General features: G+C 34.6%; 1 protein-coding gene across 2 annotated transcripts in view; it reads left to right on the top strand.

Annotated features, from left to right (window-relative positions):
- LOC116165979 overlaps window positions 1-19,670 on the top strand; it is a 152,178-nt gene that overhangs the window by 27,086 nt on the left and 105,422 nt on the right. The window lies entirely within an intron of this gene.

Genomic DNA, 19,670 nt, shown 5'->3' with positions numbered 1-19,670 from the left:
ACATTATGTAAATTTAATCCTATTTTATGCAAACTTCCCTTAATCTTTCGAATATCCTAAATGAAATAACTTTGTTGCTAAGATAACGATTTTTATCTAACACGTTTGTTTAATATGTATTCACAATTACTTCAACTAATCCTGTTATTTTAATAATTTCCATTCCAAGTAACGTGATGAGTTGATGACTATTCAAATTAGGAAGTGGTACTGTTGAATGTTTCTGCAATATTTAGAGAAAATAACACAAAATTTACTTCATTTTGGGAAACAATAAACTTACAAATTTTCCTCTAATGGTTGATTTTCTAAAGAGTAACAGTTTCAAATTATCTCGACGTAAATCTGCGTCTCAGTGAAATTCAATGCTGCATTGAAGACAATAATACTAAAAACAAACAGTTATTAATTTATGATAAGTTATGTAGGTTTGTGGTCGTTGTCCAAGACAAAGATTAAACTAAAGGTCGATATTAGCATATACGTACCACAAAATGGTCATAACTTAGTAATATACTTTAAGCCTCTATTTAACCCTTTCTATCCCTTTCATAACACTGTCAATTTATATGGTGAGAAATAGGGATCACAATGCGTTCAGTATGCCAATTTCGAACGAAATTAATTATAAACTTAAAACCTTCCGTTGATGCCCTACGTACGTTTTAACGAACGTGGTTATTTACTTCTGCCGATATTTTCTGTACTAACACTTCCGGTTTTCTGGAAAGCTAGGAGGGTCATTGAGATTGATACAAGTTGTGGTCCCTCTTAGTCTCTAAAATGTAGAACCAAATTTTCCACTGGACGTTTAACATCTTTATTGAATCCAAAATGCTTCGCCATACAGAATAGCTTAAGGGGTCTACATAAATGATCCTGAAGAACGAGGCCGAGGCCGTGAGAAGGATGTAGAAGGATCTTCCAGCCTATGTTCTGTTAATAATGATCATGGGCGTTTGGTTCAGCCAATGATCTACGCTTTGGGTTCGAATGGAAGAGAGGGATTTTTTTTGTTTTCCTTCTAAAGATTACACTGTAAACCCCATTAAAGTTCTTCTTCTCATAATGTAGGATCTTCGTGAAAACTTTGGGTTTTCGCATATAATAGTACGGAAGGTGGAGTATAAAACCTTTGAGCAAGTGCACAAAACAAACCAAAGTCAGGTGTCAACTTTAGGTCGCTACAATAAGGTTATAGTGTTATTACTTTAGCATGAAGTTTAAAGGTTCAGCACCTCGCACAAACCGTAGGAGTGGAGGCACATCGGAACAGCACAAAACAAGCATTTGTAATCTTTAATTTGGGTCGGGATCGAGAATCTTGGCATTAAGTTGTAACCCCAAATTAAAAGTTCCATGTTGCCGTTAATATAATCAGCACAAAACGAACACTATTTAGATGACAATTTTGGAATTCTTGTCATTCAGTTGTAAACGAGCACATTTGCCATGTTTTGAAACTAACATTTTTACAATGCCTCATATTTAGTTATTTTTTGTTTATTTGAACCCAATATCAGCTGCTTCTTCACGATATCTGTTAAATCAAAGCCGATTGAAAATTTAAAAAATGTTTCAATGGACGCAAGAAACGTATCTTTTCGGTTGTAATGTGGTGTTCTAACCGCTGCTTTTTTCCCCTGTAACTGACGTCGAGGTGGTGGTTATTTGACTTTTTGCGTCTTCAGTTAATGTGCCTGATGGCGCGTTCCAAGCGAATAATTAAATAAGTCATTTTGCGTTTTTTTAATGCATATTTCTTGTTTTTAACGGAAGCATCAATTGAAGGAACACCAGAATTTTAAAAAAAACCAAAGTCAGTGTCCTGTACCTTTAAAACATTATACATGTGATTCGCTATATAAGGTCTTGAATTCGGATATGGCAGATATTGTTAAATTGCGACGACTTGGCTAAGTAGTCTTCTCAAATTTTGGCTGTCGAGTTCCAACTGTACGTTTGAATTGTGTGATACAGTGTGATAAAGTGATACACGAAATATCGAAGGATCCTCAGTATTACCATCACTTTTTTAACGAGCGTACTTTAGCTTTTCAAAAATTAAATCCGGAGACGCAACGTCTGTTCGAAAACACTAGAAGACGGATATATCTTCCTATAAGGACATCATTACTTTCATGAAAAAACAAGCATAAATTTATACACGCACTAGCAGCATCATAAATAAATTGGTTAGAATTTTAATGTTCCCCTGATACTCGATTCGCGAACCTGCGATATTAATGGATAAATTGGTACACTCTTATGCGGAATGAAAGTGTGTATATTTCGTGTTGTCTCTGTTTAGAATGAGTTGGTTTCCTGTACACCATTTGAACATAGCATTTGCGATGAGATTAGGGTACTTTTCAATACTACCTTCGCTGCTATTGACGTGGACGTGGACGTCATCTTCGTAAAGAGTAACTGCGTTGATGGGGAGGTATGTAATTAGATCGAGATTAGGCAGGGAGATAGGATCGTTCCTTGTGGTACCCCAATCTTGATAGGTAGAGCTATGGAATTATAATTTACTTGGGAGTCCTTTGAGAGTTTGAGATCTACCAGATAAGTAGGAGGCGAACCAATGGAGCGGGGTTCCTCTAATGCCATACTTTTCCAGCTTTAATCTTAAAAGGTCGTGGTTAACGCAGTCGAACGCTCGGCTAAGGTCGTAAAAGATTGCTACAGGAGCTCTTTTATTTTCTAGGTCGATAACTATATTGTTATAAAGTTCCAAGTTCGCCGTAATGGTAGTTTGCCGATGCAAGAACGTCTCCTTTCTTAAAAAATAGGTATAATGACGGACTTTTTAAGACACGATGGAAAAATTCCAGGCGCAAACGAAGCCTTGATAAGATGCGGTGCTATCTCGATAAGTGGTTGTTTCGCTTGTTTAATTATATGAGGAGCAATACCATCGGCTCCGGGAGAGCTTTAGTTTGTTCAAGAGATCACTCGGCATATGGGAATGATTTCTAATGTGCAGACCTTGAGGGACATCTGACAGAATAGATCCAAGTAAGTTGGTAGGTGTTGTCTGTTAAAATTCATTAAAGAAGTTTGCCAATTTCCTGGGAGGGTCAATCACCGATTGTCCAATATTGCTGAGGGACATATTTTGCTGGATACTGCTATACGCTGATTTTTGTTTGAATTGATTATTTTCCAAGTCGTCTTGCTATTATTTCTGGATTCCATTATCTGGGAGTTGAAGTGCTTGAATTTAGTTTTGCTTAATCAAAACTGCTGCTTTCAGTGCCACAAATCGGTGTTTCAGAGCAGGGTAAGTTTTTGTAGTATGTATAACAGGGCGTTTAGGTTTTTGCTTGAAGAAATAATTTCACGAGTAGTCCAGGATCAATCTAATTTATTATTATACGGTCTCTTATTCGCGATAGTTTTGGTTTTCTCTGCGATTTGCATTCGCCTGTAAAATCGAACAGAATTCATCAAACGTAGCGAAATGTTTAGCACCTCTATAACTTATGAATAATTACAAAATATCCCTACCTTACAATTACTGTATCTAAAGCGTCAATAAATCTCATCACATTTTTTGTTAAAAAGCTTAAAAAGTCCTGAAAACACCAAAGTGATTATGTAAAAAAGCGAAAAAGCAACGCTTTTATTTATTTTACGTTATAGCATGGATACATAAGCACCCACATGTTAATGAATTTCATTAGGAGCGTCCTGTCCAATTTTATTTTTCCATGTCTCGATAGAAGCTTGCCAATAAATAGGTAATCTTCCTATTATATGTATACAAGCTGTTTCTGGTGCAACGATAATACAATGAATAAATTAATATTGCTATACAGCTAAATCCAATTGCAACTGCAGCGGGTGAGTTAATTGTTGCTCTATTGATCTACTTAGTAATCAAATGCGTAACAGTTAGGCTTTATTAAAATATATTACTATATATACACATTTAAAGGTACCTACATACGACAAAAAAGAAAAAGTTTCGGCGTCATAATCAAATCAAATTAATTCAGTGTTCACATGAAATGTTCTATTCTGAACTGTTCCATGAAAGCAGATGAGTGAATATTCATATGTAATAGACAAAAGAATTTTATAAAGCGGTGAAATTAAGAATTAATATACCGCTACAATTATGTTGATATTGTGCACTCATTAATGACAGTTTTTTGGTACTCAATTTTATTGTCTCCAAAAATCGTAGGAATGTAAAGCCAATTGTAAGAATTCATATGTGTACATCTTCCAACAAAAGCAACTTGCACATTGCAATGCTTGTTTTAAAGGTTTCGTCGTTTGTAGTAATTCTCGATTAAATGTGCATGTAATTGATAGTTATTTGTTTATTCTGTCACAATGGCGTAATATGTAATAGTTTTAAAACCTAGGTGTATGTTAAGCTAATAAGCAAATAGTTAGCAAATTACCACTGTTAACGTTAAAAATAGACATTTCGAACAATAGCGATTATTCATGTGTTTGATTTTGGGGGTGCTTTATTTTTTATAATTTAAATTAGAGCGGCTATTTGCAGCGGGCGAAGGTGAAAAAGGTTTTACCCAAAAGATTCATACATTTTAATTACATTTTACGTTTTATACAACAGTAACATTTTTATGTACCGTAAAACGATGAAAATAAGGTCAGATGAAACAAAAAACTCGCCATTCCGTTCTCAAGTTATATCCAGCGTCGGGCATTAGATACACTTTAGTAAATTTAAAAATGTGGCAGTTTCATTTGCTCTACTTGGTGTAAGAAGGATGTTTACGTTTACAATTTGACAGAAACAAAAGTCTTAAGAAGGCGACACTAGGAATGAAAACCAACGCAGGCATTTCCCTGTCCCGGTTTTTAATTTGTATAAAAGGGTTACATTATGTTCGCTACTTTCAGGCTCTAACTTACCCTCGGTTTACTATTGTTGCAGAAGACCTTTCACATTGCATTTTATTTAACAGAAATATGGATATAGAAAAGCGGCGTACAGAAAATTGCCGGTTTAGACATTTCATAGCATTAGTGGATTACACTATACCATCAGATATATATTTTTTGTAACAACTTTATGGGTTTGTTCCGCATTCTAAAATTGAGTGCCAGTTTTTAAAATGTTCAGTAACGAAAAAACTGCTTTTATTTACTGGCATAATTTGAAAATTGATATCACTGTCGTTATTAATAGATGGGCAAGTCAAGTACGTGAGATTAAACTATAACCTTTCTCTGTTGCAATTGATTGATGGGCCGAGCTTCCGTTATGAAAAATATGGAGTTTTATAATTTTGAGTATAAATAAAGGAAAATGTTAAAATGGCCTTTTGTACTGGCACATGCCATTAAACATTGTGTCATATTGGAATTCGATACATCAATTATTATGCATGGGCTTTTATTTCTTTTATCCATTAGTGTATCCCGCATGAATCTTATTTGTACGCCAAATACACGCAAAAATTAATATTGCCCTTAAAATTTGGTCACAAAACTCCGAATGACGTATATGAAAGGTGTTTTGTTGAACAGTGGGACCAGAGTTTGAACATCTGAATAGGCACACCTAAATTTTATCAGGCGTCTAACATAATAAACCCATTAAAATTAAATGTAGCAGAGTGTAGGTATAATTATACAAGGATTAACTAAACTTGCTCCAAGCTATATTTAAGCTTGTCTGGCAGATCATTACTGCTTATATCGTGATTGGGGATGAAATTCGGTGATACTGCAAAATAGCAATTTAAGTAGCACTTGATTATTTCCCTTTATTATCGTGTTTTTGTTTAAACTCTGATCCTTATGCCTATTGGGTGCGTTGTTTGGATATTACAGAAAACCAAGATTAATTTGGGAAATTCAAATTTAACTGCAAATAAGTAAACGCCGTCCATTTAAAGCATTTTACACTTCGGTGAGCTATACTAAAACGGAAAATGAACTTAGAATTCAAAACAATTCTATGATGCATTAGTTACGGCTACCGAAAAATGCTTTTCTTTCTCTTCTGGCCATTCAATTTTATACCTACGTGCTGAATCAGAAATTGCCAAATATAACGAACTGGGTTTCAGTCCAGTCTCAACTAGGAGTAAATGTCTGCTAGGTAGATTTACTTTGATTAAATACGTTACACTAACTCACAACTTAGTCACTAGTAAGATGCGCTAAAAATTAAATTATATAATTCGAATAGGAGGGGGGGGGGCGCATTATTTTTACGATGGAACCTTTCGACAGAGCAACAAATGCTGAAACCCTGAAACATGAAAATTAGTCACTGTACTTGGCAACCAAGAAAGACTTGGCTGTATAGCTTATTTTGTTCCGATGGAATGAAAAAATTACCAGAAAAGGCAATAAATTTAGGCTTGCCCAAATTGCAGATCGAATTTACCAAAGGTAGTCGATTAATAGAGCTCTGTAGATTAAATATCAGTGGCGGCTCGCGCAGGGGGCTCTGGGGCGCCGCCCTCCCTACGAAAAACACTAGATACCGCATAATACACATTTTGTAAATTTTTAGTCATTCAACATTTATTTATTATTTACATAAAAATAAAGCAGCAATCATTATATGCATGAATAGACGAAAACATCGCAATTTAATCGGCTATTTCTATGCACTTGGGATATTACTGTTGAAAAAACTCTAGTTCACAGCATTCCCGTCAAAAAGAAAAAGTTATTGAAAAAATAATTTCAGATATAAACAGAAGGATGGAATTTCATTTCAAAAAGTACCAAAATCGTAATCGTGTACAAATAAACGCCCTTCGAAATAAAAGCCCATCAGCCTCCACTGTTGAAGATTTAATACTACCAACATACATCATAGCGCACATCTCAACTGACCTAGTTACCATTGATCCATATCCTGAGTAAGTTTCGCAGGGAAGTTCCCACGGAATTTGGGATTCCATCGTCATTATCCTCGTTTTCTACCATTTATACGTATTGGTAAAGTTAAGCGGAAGGGTATTATGTGTTGCCTATTCCTTCTATATTGACCTTCATTAACATGAACAATATATTCCCTTTCTCCAAGTTGTTCTTTCACAACACCTGGTTTCCCCTCTCTTTGTTCGGTTTTTTTTACTTAAAATTTTCAATCCTCTGTTCCATAGTTACTGGAATCGTAGTTGTAATCACAATCATGTGACCCATTGCTAACAAACAAGGAGCAGGTAAGCCCTGTTTAGGAGTTGCATCGTACTGTATCCTTGCTACAAAAGAGTCTTGACCTTCTTTGTACGTTCTGGTGATCAAACTTTTTACAGATTCAAGTGTTCTCTCTATCATCTCATTTGAAAGGAACGGCGAACGGGGATATCTCGGACTCGAATTTTTTTTGTATAATGTCATATTGTTTTACAAACTTTCCAAATTCGTATGAATTAAATGGTGGTCCATTGTCGGAGAACGATTCAAGGGTTTGTGTTTGACTCACATTTTTTACTGTTGATATTACTGTTTCTTCTGTTTTATTGGCTATTTTATTAACCCCGGCTAGTTTACTATAATAATCGAGTAGGACAAGAAAATTGTCTTGGCCTAAACTTTTGAAATCTAGACCAACCAACCTTTTGTCAAGGTAAATCTGTACATCAAGGGTTCACTGAGATTTGAATTTTGGTTCTATGGCCCCAATTCAAGATATGGATTTCAGCAGCTAGTTAAACTAACATCTGAACCACAACATTTCGAAATACTTGCGCTTTTACCCTTTCTTCCCCTTGTCGATATCTTCACAATGTTGAAAATCGCTTTGGATACAAGATGCAACACATCAGTTGAGAATTCACACTTCAGTTTACCTTTTTTTTTTGAAAATATGGACAAAATTAATGACTTAAAGAGAGAACCACAGTTCAAATTAGCTTCTATCTTACCTATCTGAGCTCGCTTTTACCCTTTCTTCCCCTTGTCGATATCTTCACAATGTTGGATTGTACCAAACTTCTCCGGGTAATATGTATACGGGAATACAAAAACCTCCCATGAATGAATTTCTTTAACTGAAAATTGTTATCATATTAAAAGTTTTCTCACCTTTTAAGAATAGAATTGATAAATACTTATAAAGTTTCCTTACGCATACCGGTACCGGAAACATTTATTTGACGCCACAAACATGTTTTTTTAACATAACAGAAATTAATTAAGAATTATTGTGATTTTTTCTAATGAATGTATAACTCAAAAATTGATTCCACTGCCTATAATAGTTCATAAATGCTGTAATAATCATCAAAAGAATATTAAAAAAACCATTTTTGCTAAATGTCTAGATAGCAATGATTTTTTTCCAAAATACATGCTTATCCAAATTAATCGCCTCCCTATCTCCGCTAGTCGCTATCCATGCCTAATATTCGAAATAAGTGAGCATGTCCGCTCTATACTTTTAAGGCATTGTACAAAGAACAATTAAGCTCCTAAGAATTCTTTTGAAAGATAAAACAAAGATTTGTGAAGGCATATACCCGCATTCACAGTAGGGTGCTAATTTTCCGCGAACAGTACAATTTTATTACGTAGTTTTCGGTCAATAGTCTTCTAATGTAAAAAAAAAATGTTTATAGGTAACGTTTAACTAATCGTGCGTTTAAAAGTTCACTATTTTATCCGTTCATCATTATACTCCAAGATACGAATTCTTTTTGACGTGGGGAAGCTTAGCCATGTTGTCGTTTCTGAAAGCTCCAAACACAGCAAAAAATTAATTTTATTCGAAATGTTAATTTGGATATTAGCTATTTTGAATTTGCTTTAATCTACAGATCTATTTCTTTTTCAATATTAACCTATTTGGTGCGTTAATTAATTGCCGTTAGCGTAACAACGATATCAGAAAAACCACAATTCCAATTTCTTTTACGGTGAAAATTATGTTAGTATATGTAGTTGGAGCATATCCGGCAAATGAAATGCAATTTCCTTTTATTACCGAAACTCATCCCCGTCCAGGTCGTTGTTTCAAGTACCTTTCTAAGGTATTTCAATGATTTTAATAATGCTCCATCCAGTAATTAATGAAATTTCAAAGCACAACATTCTTTCCATATCTGTCGATTGTATTTGTAGCAAATATAATCAAACGTTGTATTTCTTAGCAATTAGAGTCGAAAATATTTTAGATTAAAATAAATATTAAAAAGGATTTCAATTTCGACAAGAATTTTATAGGCAAATAACAAATTAGAAAACCACAGGAACTTCATATTCTGCCGTGCTTCAAATAGAAGAAAGACAACGTTTTAATTAATAGAAAATATAATAAGTACATGAAAAATGTAGGAAGGTAGCTTTACTTCGAGTGTATACCGAGTTTCACAATTTACAGTGGAATGGCTATGTAGTTCTGCACTGAAAACTTGTTAGTGTGTACTTAAATGGGACTATATAATTTTACCATGCGAGCAAGCTTATTAGAACTGTAATTAAAATAAATTACGTAGAAATTTAATATTCTCACGTAGATTCCTATGCGAAAGCTAGTTATTCGACTCTATTTACTATTGTTTATAATTGTTTATCAGTGAGTCATGGAGAAAATTAGGTAAACGGAATTATAATTTGGTGTCTAAGTATAATTGTTGGGAGAGGAAAATGCCTTGGAAACAAAATGTTCCGGTTGGAAATAGATAGAGAACGTCATACTGCTTCCGTTTATGTGGTAAAGACTTGCTTCTAGGTTTGCATATGGAATGAGCGTGTGATGTTAAATATGGTGCATGCTCCCAGAGCTGTCATAACAATGTATTTTAATACAACATGCATGAAAGTTCCAGCGAGGAGATCACGTGTACAGAAATCCCGTGGATCTTGCAGTAGAGATTCTCACAGGACCGCAGTAAAATCCTCCTCTAATGCGCTCTATAATGCACAATATTTTAGTAAATTTATTCACTCGGAAAAATACATGAATAGGGCTCGACGTCCGCTAAAATATACACCTCACAGTTTGCTGCATGTTTAAACAATTTCAAACAACATCTCCTCGGATTAGTTTGCCGATCCTAATAAAAGCGTGAATATTTCATCATCCTGCACGGTGTGTGAAATTACATTTGTTCCCAATCTAACGTTCGTTTTGATTTATTTAAAAATGTGATACGGTGTCAACTTTATTAATTGTAGAGGCTACATTTCGTTCTTAGTTTCAATTTTTCAGTTTCTCATCTTAAGCCACAAACTGAAATAACCAATACCGTTACACTACAGTTTCTCAATATCTGTATCTATTTAGTGCAGTTTCCAGAAGTAAAATCCTTCAAGGTGTTTTTTCTTTTGATAGATATTATTAGTTTTTGGTGATAATCGTAGTGAATGCAAAGTTTAATGGCACTAAAATACGCTACTGTTGTATATTTCAGAGTATAGACACTTATTACAAATATTTATGTGTCCATAGGTCTTATTATCTGCCTGTCTGCCTGCCCGCCTGAGAAAATTGTACAGTTTACTTTAACCGTAATTCAAAAAGAAAATTATGAATTTTTTTGGCTCATTGAAAATTGAAAATTTAGGTATAGGGGCTATTCAATGATCAGGTTTCATCCAAAGTATTTTCAGTTCCATACTATGTACTTTCAATCGTAGTGGAAGTTAACTAACAATTCATTATTTCAAATGCGCCACTATGAAAGAATTTGTTTAACATATGCAAAATTTACCCCGCTGGAACTAGCCCCCCCCCCCTGTTGTGAATCAATGTAAGAATTGTAACCAATTTATGATTTATTTAGGAGCTTTTCATATCGCAAGCAAGCAAGCAAGAATAAGCAAACTATTTTGCCGCGCAAGCCGCCATTCTTTTCTAAGACCAGCACGCTTTAGTTTCGCACGTGGAATCAGAGTGCAGAACATGTGGGCCTAATTGCATCAACCACTGCCTATTGTTTCTGGCGATTGGCCCTATGGTTGTACATATAGTTCAATATAGTTTGGAAGCGAGCTTAGGGTTTGGAGAATATAACGTATGGCCACTCCACCTGGTTAACTTGTGCAAAACAGCCAGATCAATTGTATTCCGTTGTAATACGCAATTTTTTTGTCCGTAAATCATTATAGTCTCTGCCGCGTATAAAACTGAAAAAAAGCATCTGAAAGGGCCCCATAGGATAACCCATATATACAACTTATATTATTATATCATTAAACACGCTGTATAGTCGAAAAAATTTCTAAACATCATGTTTCCCCTAACTTTACCAAAAAAGTGTTATCACTGTAAATTATGATAGAAATTAAAATTTATAATTACAATGCATACATTGGTTTAGGGGTCTTAGAAAAATTTTAGAGAATCGGAAGAGGTTTACTCAAAGGCCAGGGGAATATGTTCTTTGATCTCGAATGGAGATCATCGTTCTGAGCAACTAGTTATACGTTCATATGTTTGCTTTGACGTACAGAAACAGAGAGCTTGTACACAGCCTAGCACAAAATGACAAAACGACAACGATTCATAAACGAATGAATCTTGGTCACTAGACTCGAAACCTTCCTTAGAATTAAGTTGTATGTACTTTCAAATTAAAATACTTTGACGCACAAAACATACGGTTTGTTTGCGGACTTTTCGGTTTTCTGTTTGGGCGAATAACGTAATGGAACTAAAAGAGCTGCACATTGTCAATTCAAGCATTCGTGGCATAATTTAGTTTAAGGAGTTTTGTTATATTTTCTTATAGGTCATAGGATTAAACCGTATAGTTTGCAAAAAAAGGACTACTACATAATTTGAGATTTGGACCCGTTTTATTGGCAAACGATATAACGCTCCATTTTACGAAGCTAACGTCAATATTTTGTTTGAGAAGGGAAAATAATATGATGAATATAAGCGTGTTTTTTAACCACATGCCTACAAAAAACGATCGCCCGAAACATTTTTTTTTGGATGCATTTGTTATACTTTTGCAGAAGCCAATAATGATTTGTGCGCACATTTATTTGTCTGATTTTTAGCAATATCCTACGAGTTGGGGATTTGGCGAGAGTTAAAGTTCAAAATTGAAATAACTAAAAGCTGGGTTTGAAATAATCACAGCAAAAGTTTTATTATCCTACCACAGTTACACTTCCTCAACTTTTATAGAAGTTTTCTGACTGATAAAAAAAGTATTTCGTTAAAAGTACCTTTAGAATTACAAATATAATTAATTCAGAACAAATGCTATAAGACCCAGTCCTTTTTTTAGCTTTCAGGTGTAATAATTAATACCTAGATGACTTACTTTTATTGGGAATACGAATTCATAATCTTTTAATTTCTCACGCACTTGATATAAAAAATCATTAGCTGGATGAAAACGTACAAATTCACACCACGTCATCAAGTTTTTGTTAGTTTTACTTCATTGGCCCTATAGAATTAAGTACCTAATACGCCTACGAAACACAAAAATGTCAGTCTCAAGTCTTTTAGCGCAAATAATTATTAGTAAATTTTTCTCTGTTCAAATTGCTATCTTCTCGTCGCGGTAGAATGTTCAAAGGCTCTGTGAGGAACAGTCTGCAATTGATACGAGTGCCGGCGTACCCCTCACCTCCAAAATCTTCTCTATTTCTCTTTCCGAGATTGAACACGTGGATACAGCGCATGTCTGCAACTTTACGCATGTTTGACGTGTTGGTTCAATTTGAAAAAGTGGGTTCTTTTATTCTAAGATTGTATAATTACTAATTCTTTAAAGTTTTGTCAAATGACTTTCTGGGTTCACGCTGGAGCTATGATTGATGAAATATAAAATACAGAAAAAAATGCACACACAGTTAGTAAAAAAGTTTAAATATATTATCGTAAGCTCAGTTTTAGCTTAAGTGTGGAGATCGCGTAAATATTTTATTCACGTACGCGAAGTCTCGATTTTGAAGATAGTTAGGGGCCGTAATGAATCATCGTGTCGAGAAGAACGAAGTTTTTCGTTTAACAAAGTTACGTGTTAAGGTTGTGAAGAGGAATCACCAGGTTTAATCGCGGAAGTAGTAACTACCTGTTTGCGTTTAGTGGACATCCACGAAAAAATTCGTATCCGTTTTATATCCGGAAATATTTATGCAAAAATTTCAATTACGGCAAAATAAATTCTGGTATGAATCTGTTGGTCCAGTGTATACGAGCATCCATTAATCTTTTTTTTTTAATTTATTTAGTGATGACAGCAATCAGAATTATATTCTATAAGCATAATAATATTTGTTTATTTGCAAAATTAAAAAAAAATTTTAATAAGTTGTTATTGAATTTAAACTAAACTAAGAGTATGAGTAGGTAACAACAATAATCTTAATATAATGTGATGGACACAAGTTTATTTAATTTATTAATTTATTTTATTTAATTCTATAAGCTGTTTAGCTGACTGAGAGAACTGGTTAAGGTCTCCCTAATGTCCGGATGAGGTTTTTCCATTGAAAAAACTTCTCATATCAAGTCGACTGACCATCTTCTTTTCAGCCTACTGTGGTTCTCTCTTATACTAGTGGCCGTAATACAATATTGATGTTTGATTCTAGTGTCTGGTAATGTTTTTGGCTTTTAGTATCTCTTGGACTGTTGGGATACGAAGGTCTTGATAAATCATCTTGTTAGTTACATACCATGGAGCATTAGCTATTGCTCTCATAATTTTCGATTGCGCTCGTTGGATTGCTAGCGCAACCCCACAGCTCGATACCATAGGACCAGATTGGGATAATCATTGCTTTTCGGGTGATTAAAATTCACGATTATAACGATTGCTTTTCTTCGATATATCTAAATGCAGTAATAGATTCTGCTTACGAACCGAATATTTCACTGTTTCTCGTTGGCCACTTCAATGTAAACTTTGGGGCAAAAGACGGAAAATTAAAATATCCAAAGATTAATCTGCCAACGTCCTATTTTGAAATCAAATCAAGAAACACTCAATCTTCTTGTCTCCATTTTGCGAAGAAGAAGTACTCAGCCTCTTTAAGAACACAAACACCAACAATTCGCACATCACATTCACATCAATATGATGGAATCTATCCAAAAACGGTTCTTAAAAATGCTTTATTTTAAAGAGGAACGAGTTCCTGTTCGCGGTTACAATCATGACCTTTTGCTACCTAAATACAACTTTAGCTCCCTCGAAAGCAGGAGGCTGGAGGAAGGTTGCCGGCCTTACTTTTCTGGATAATATATTATACACAAAAAATTGGATGCACCTCATTTGTTGTCATCAATTAATTTTCATATTCCTCCTCGTCTCAGTGCTTTATTCTCTAGAACTACACCTCGCACAAATATTTTATATACATCTCCTATTGTAAACGCATGTAAATTATTTGATACAATTTGCCCGAATATTAACATATTTCATTACACATTAATCAAAATGTTTAGTTACATTAGTGTTAGGCTAATAGGTTGTGACTTACCGATATATACACTATTTTTTTTAACTAACGGAATTGGCGACCCCAACCACGCTCTTATAAAAAGTAACGACTTAATCGAAATTTGAAATAACAGCAATGAAACAGTATATAATATTAATAACATTAAAAAACCGTGTTTTAGATGTGACGTCAAAAACGTCAAACCTGAAATATCGAGCAGTGGTTCTGATTTTTTAAACGGCCATTTAAATTTCTCCTAAAAAGCTGAGAAACTATGTTATAACGCATATTCGGAAATGACCCCTGGTCTACAAAGGGAAACGTTTCAGAGTATTTAAAGAAAAAGGATCGACATAGCATACAACAATTTAAGAGTTGTTCAGTAACTTTATTAAACTTAAAGTTCGCGAAATGGATAAACGTTCTGCTGTAAATTTAAAGAAGAAAATGTGGAAGGAAAAAACGTTTGTCAACAATTTTTCACATTTATACCCTAACAAATAATTTAGTTGTGTAATAGCAGGTTTGCATATTTTAACGTGATCCTGTATGAATGTCTAAATAAAATATTCCACTCTCTTCTTATTTAAGCTGTACATTTTTTGTTGGGTTGGATGGGCTTCCCAAAATGCGGTTACGCGAGCTAGTCAAAACAAGAATTAATTAATTACCGCAAATGTTTATTTTAAGCTGTCAGCAACACTTGTATATTTACATTCTTATTTTTAATATGACTTTTACATCTTGGAGACGTAATTAATGAAGCGTATTATGACTAAAAACTAAACACACTCCAGCGATAAGCAACGAAAGTTTGCACATTAATTATAATTGTACAACCTTCAGGTTCAATTACAGTCCCTTTAAGTATCGTTTAGCTAACCCGGTACGAGTACTTTTGCGAAAGCCACGTATTTATATATGATAAAAGCTTTAAAAGTAGGATTGGTTTGTGCTTAAATTTGTATCGAAATTCGAAGCGTTTTCGATTTTCTTTTTGGTCGATAAAAAAATAAATGTTTTGTCGTAAAGAGCTTACACGTGAGAGATTAATGAGGAAGTTTCTTGAGGGATGAAGCGATATTAGCTAACTCATTAGGAGGTTTGGGGTTGTTTTTCATTTGTAAAAAAACAAGGAGAATTGCGATTTATTACAACAAATATTTGGTAATACAATTTCACGCGATTAAAGAAACAATTAGGTACGTCCTGTAGTTCACCATAATTCGATCCTATTTGGAAGTCTAAATTTCAGTGTGTAGGAGTACTAATTATTGTTTCGTGCAGAGGAAGCCGTTTAGTATTGAAAAAAGTATAAAACACCTTTATACGTATTATCTTCTTACTCGCTAACAATAATTGTTAACATGAGTGAGTGATTGTACCTAATGATTAATGCCGTTGCGGTGGTAACGTTAATGCACGCCGGGCTGTCGTAAATTTGTTGCATTAGTACATACTATACATATACGTTCATGCATGAAGTTAATTTGTAGAAAGAAGTGTTTTGGTCGACCACTGCGATAAGTGGGTTCCATTTGTAAATTGCGTATATTAGGAATCACAACTTTTCAAGAAAATTACTCGGAAAATAGGAAACTCAATGACACACACAGTTATTATTCAAATATAAAGAATTTAATTAACGCTGATTAGAGTAATGAGTTTGAGGTTCGACGATTCTCAAAGTTCGACTCTTCCGGGATCATTGTCATCTGGTCCTCTCGATTTCCTACGGTTCTCCACCTTGGATCACCAAACTCACCAATCATCAAAATGCCTCATATTTGTCTTCAGAATCCAATTTTACCTACTCCACTACTTATAGCATAGCAATAATCCTGTTAGTAATAGGATTTGATTTGGTATCCTACACAATTGAATAGTGCCCTTTAGTTTTACAATCCATTTTCAGTTTGGCTGATCCCCATCTGCAGTTGCCGTACTTTGTATGTAAATAATCCCCTTCCCCATTCTCCCTCGCCAACAAGCATTAAAGAATGCTGTTTGCTACATAAGCAAACCAAATTGTGTACCTACCTATCGATCCAGTTCCTATATCGATGCGATCTTGAAATATGTTAAATTCTGAGTCATAAATCGTAATTACCGTTATAAAATAATCCATTTTAGGACTGCTGTCAATTTATTGTTAACTAATTTCAAACAAGATAAGGGACGTAACTAAATTTACGTTACAGTGTGGTTAAGCGTACCAACAGGGTGATTTCATTTTACTGCATAAAGACCTTGAAGATGGGTATCTAGAGGAGGGAGGACAGATAACATCAACAATATTAACAACCTCATTTGGGTAAGTAGAATTTCAGTGTTTAATTGTACAAGACAATGGCGTGCTAGCACCACCCTCTCGTCCTCTAAAAAATTTATTTAAAGCCCCGGTCAATGTTTCGTGATCATTTACGGCAGACCTGCAGCTTTACGCTGACAATTTGTAGAATGATTTTTGAAATTTGGCGCAAGACATTCGGTTTCGCCGAAAATGAACGGTATTTCTTGACTTCATTTTTGAATCCTTTGAGTTTATTTGCATTTCTTAGTAAATGCATCCCTTGGCAAATAAATCCTTTCTACAATGGAATCATGATTCCCATTATATTTAAGTATGAAATTGCCCAAATTAGACGTGGCTCTTACCCAATATGCACAAAACTCTGTGCGTGTGCCCAGATATTGTCAAAGTTCGCAGTAATTTTGATATGAAAGTGGAAAATTAATTGATCTTGAAACAACAATATCAAAAAATGACTATTTTGAAGGTAAATTTTATCGTCGTATATTTTGAGTTTAGTTCAACAAGAAGGTCCTTAAACGAACCAATTTTGGTATCGAACATTATCCTAGCTTAGGAAGGTCCTTAAGTAGTAAAAAAAAAGGACACCCCGTGATATGCTTAACGAATTGCAAGTGTCTATGGTTCTTTAATGAAACCCTAGTTAGGGTGAGCATTAAATTCGTCTCTGGAGACTCACCACCGAAAAATTCGTCCTTGCAATACTAGCAACAGAAGATTCGACCCAGGAATATTCGTGTACGGTAGACTCCTCTCAAGCGCTGCTTGATTCGCCTTGGAGACAATCCCATACAACTGATGTAGATCTGCAGTCGTCTTCTCTGTTTGCGCTCCGAGCAAGCCTACAGTTGTTTGACATTTTGAATACTAATCGCATTTTCAAAAGCTTAAGTTAGAGCCCATCTCTGAAGCCGCGATGTCTGGTTGCACTAGGGAGTATACAGGGTATACATTAGAGGGTTGGTATGTACAAAATCATGTTTTCCCTTAAAAGGAGTGCCCTCCGCACAAGTTTTAATTCAGAAGATTTTGTTAACTATAACTACTTTTACCCATGTACTATAAAGACAGAAACCAACAAATAGAATGAAATTAATTTTTTTGCGACTGGGCGTAACAGATAAAAAAGGACATTTTAACATATTTCTCCCTAGTTAAGTCATCCCAAGGAACTGACCCCACATGGGATACTATGGGATCACTGACCATTTCCTATTTTTCAATTCTCACGGGAGTTGATATAGCAACAATGACCCTAGTTTAAACCCTTGGGGGTCGAGCTTTTTTACATGCGAAGTGTCCTTACAGTAAGTTATTAGGTTCTTGATATGCCAGTGTCCCATGCGTACATGAATTTTCTTTTGAGACAGGAGGAGTAATTTTCTTTTTTTTATTGTAACAGCAATTATTAAGTTTATTATGAAATTTATATTTTCGATGTATCATCCGCGTGGTCTTTTTCATGTTTCAACAATACAGTAAAGTAAATGCATATTTCCACTTTCGCCTCTTTATAGCAACGATATAGTGTGACAATGCAGCTCAGTTCTCATAGCCTTTGGATAAAAAAATGGTCGATGGGTCAACATGGTTTGTCGGTTTTGTAAAACTCCATTCACCGACAATGACACTGATTATTTTGCTTTATTTTTAATGAGTACATTACGGTTTCCATTGTAGTGGACTTTGTCTTGTATTATATTTACCATAAGTCATGAGCAGTTTCTTTAGTGGACTGCGAAGCACGCCCAATTTAAATAACCGTACAACAGCCTATTTAATTCTATGGTGTGCTACAAAAGGAAGAAGTTAATTAGCTAAACATTAAAAAATTCCATTCTCCCTGTTATACTGCATAAAGTGAAAATAAATGCCCCTACGTATTAATCAGAAAAAGTAGCCATAACCAAAGACTATCCTCCTCCAACGAATAGTCTTTGCTATAACCACAGATTTAAACACTCAAATCTGTGCTATAACTAATCGAAAATGAGCTATTAGTTATTCGGCTGCATAAGCTTTTGACTTTTGTGTATTTCATGAACACCTAATATCAAAAATTGTACCTCCACAGGCGATAAATTTTATTGCTTAAGGTGACCAGTTTTAGACAGGCCACGTACAGTCAACTCCTTTAATTGTGAATGTTACAAACAGATAAAAAATTGGATGGAACAATAAAAATGTTTTAGTGGTAGTAAAAACTTTGTCACAAAAACCTACATGAAAAATTTACTTCTTTATATAAAATGGACAAGTTGAAAACTAGTCTCGACTTTCTAGAGCTGTAACTAATTTATAAAACACGAGTTGTGAAATTTATAAGTGTTCATTTGTCACGACTTTTACATACAGCGAACTTTGAATAAAATGTCTTTTTGGAAGGTTTTAAAGAAGGTATTACGGGCTTCAAGTCATGTTGAAGAAATACATTCCAACGTACAATTATACAAAAAACGCAGATTAAAGGGGACATGCCAGAAATTCGTATACTTATCTTAGAAATACAAAGGATAAAATGCGGATTTTCCTTACATGTATTGATCCATGTGAAGTCTTTGGCAGAAAATTTGCTCGACATTTACGCTTAACGAAAAATGAAGCGGTGTGCTCACGCTAAGTGGCAAACTTCACATATATGCGCTACTTACACAATTATAATAATATATACATTGAGGTGGAATATAATTTAAAACGGGGCGCGATGAATACAGCGTAATGGATTCTGTGTCATAAAGAAAAGGCTGGTGGAGAGCGGTATTTATCGGACCGGCGGCTTACGGACATCGTCGGAAGAAATATGGACATCCGCGACTATAATTTTTTATCGCTTGCTGTTACGGTCGCTCAGTAATGCATTTTAAAACACTTTCGGTTAGATAAATCACGAAATCTTGTATATCATTTTATCACTGTTTTACCTACTGTAAGTTATTAAAAGAAGTTGTAAATCAGCATAATATGCATGATGAAAACGCATTTTTGG

The sequence above is a fragment of the Photinus pyralis genome, unplaced genomic scaffold (genome assembly GCF_008802855.1).
Source record: "Photinus pyralis isolate 1611_PpyrPB1 unplaced genomic scaffold, Ppyr1.3 Ppyr1.4_LG3a, whole genome shotgun sequence".
Taxonomy (NCBI): Eukaryota; Metazoa; Arthropoda; class Insecta; order Coleoptera; family Lampyridae; genus Photinus; species Photinus pyralis.
Note: the sequence above shows the minus strand (reverse complement) of the source record. Positions and strands in the feature narration are given on the sequence as shown.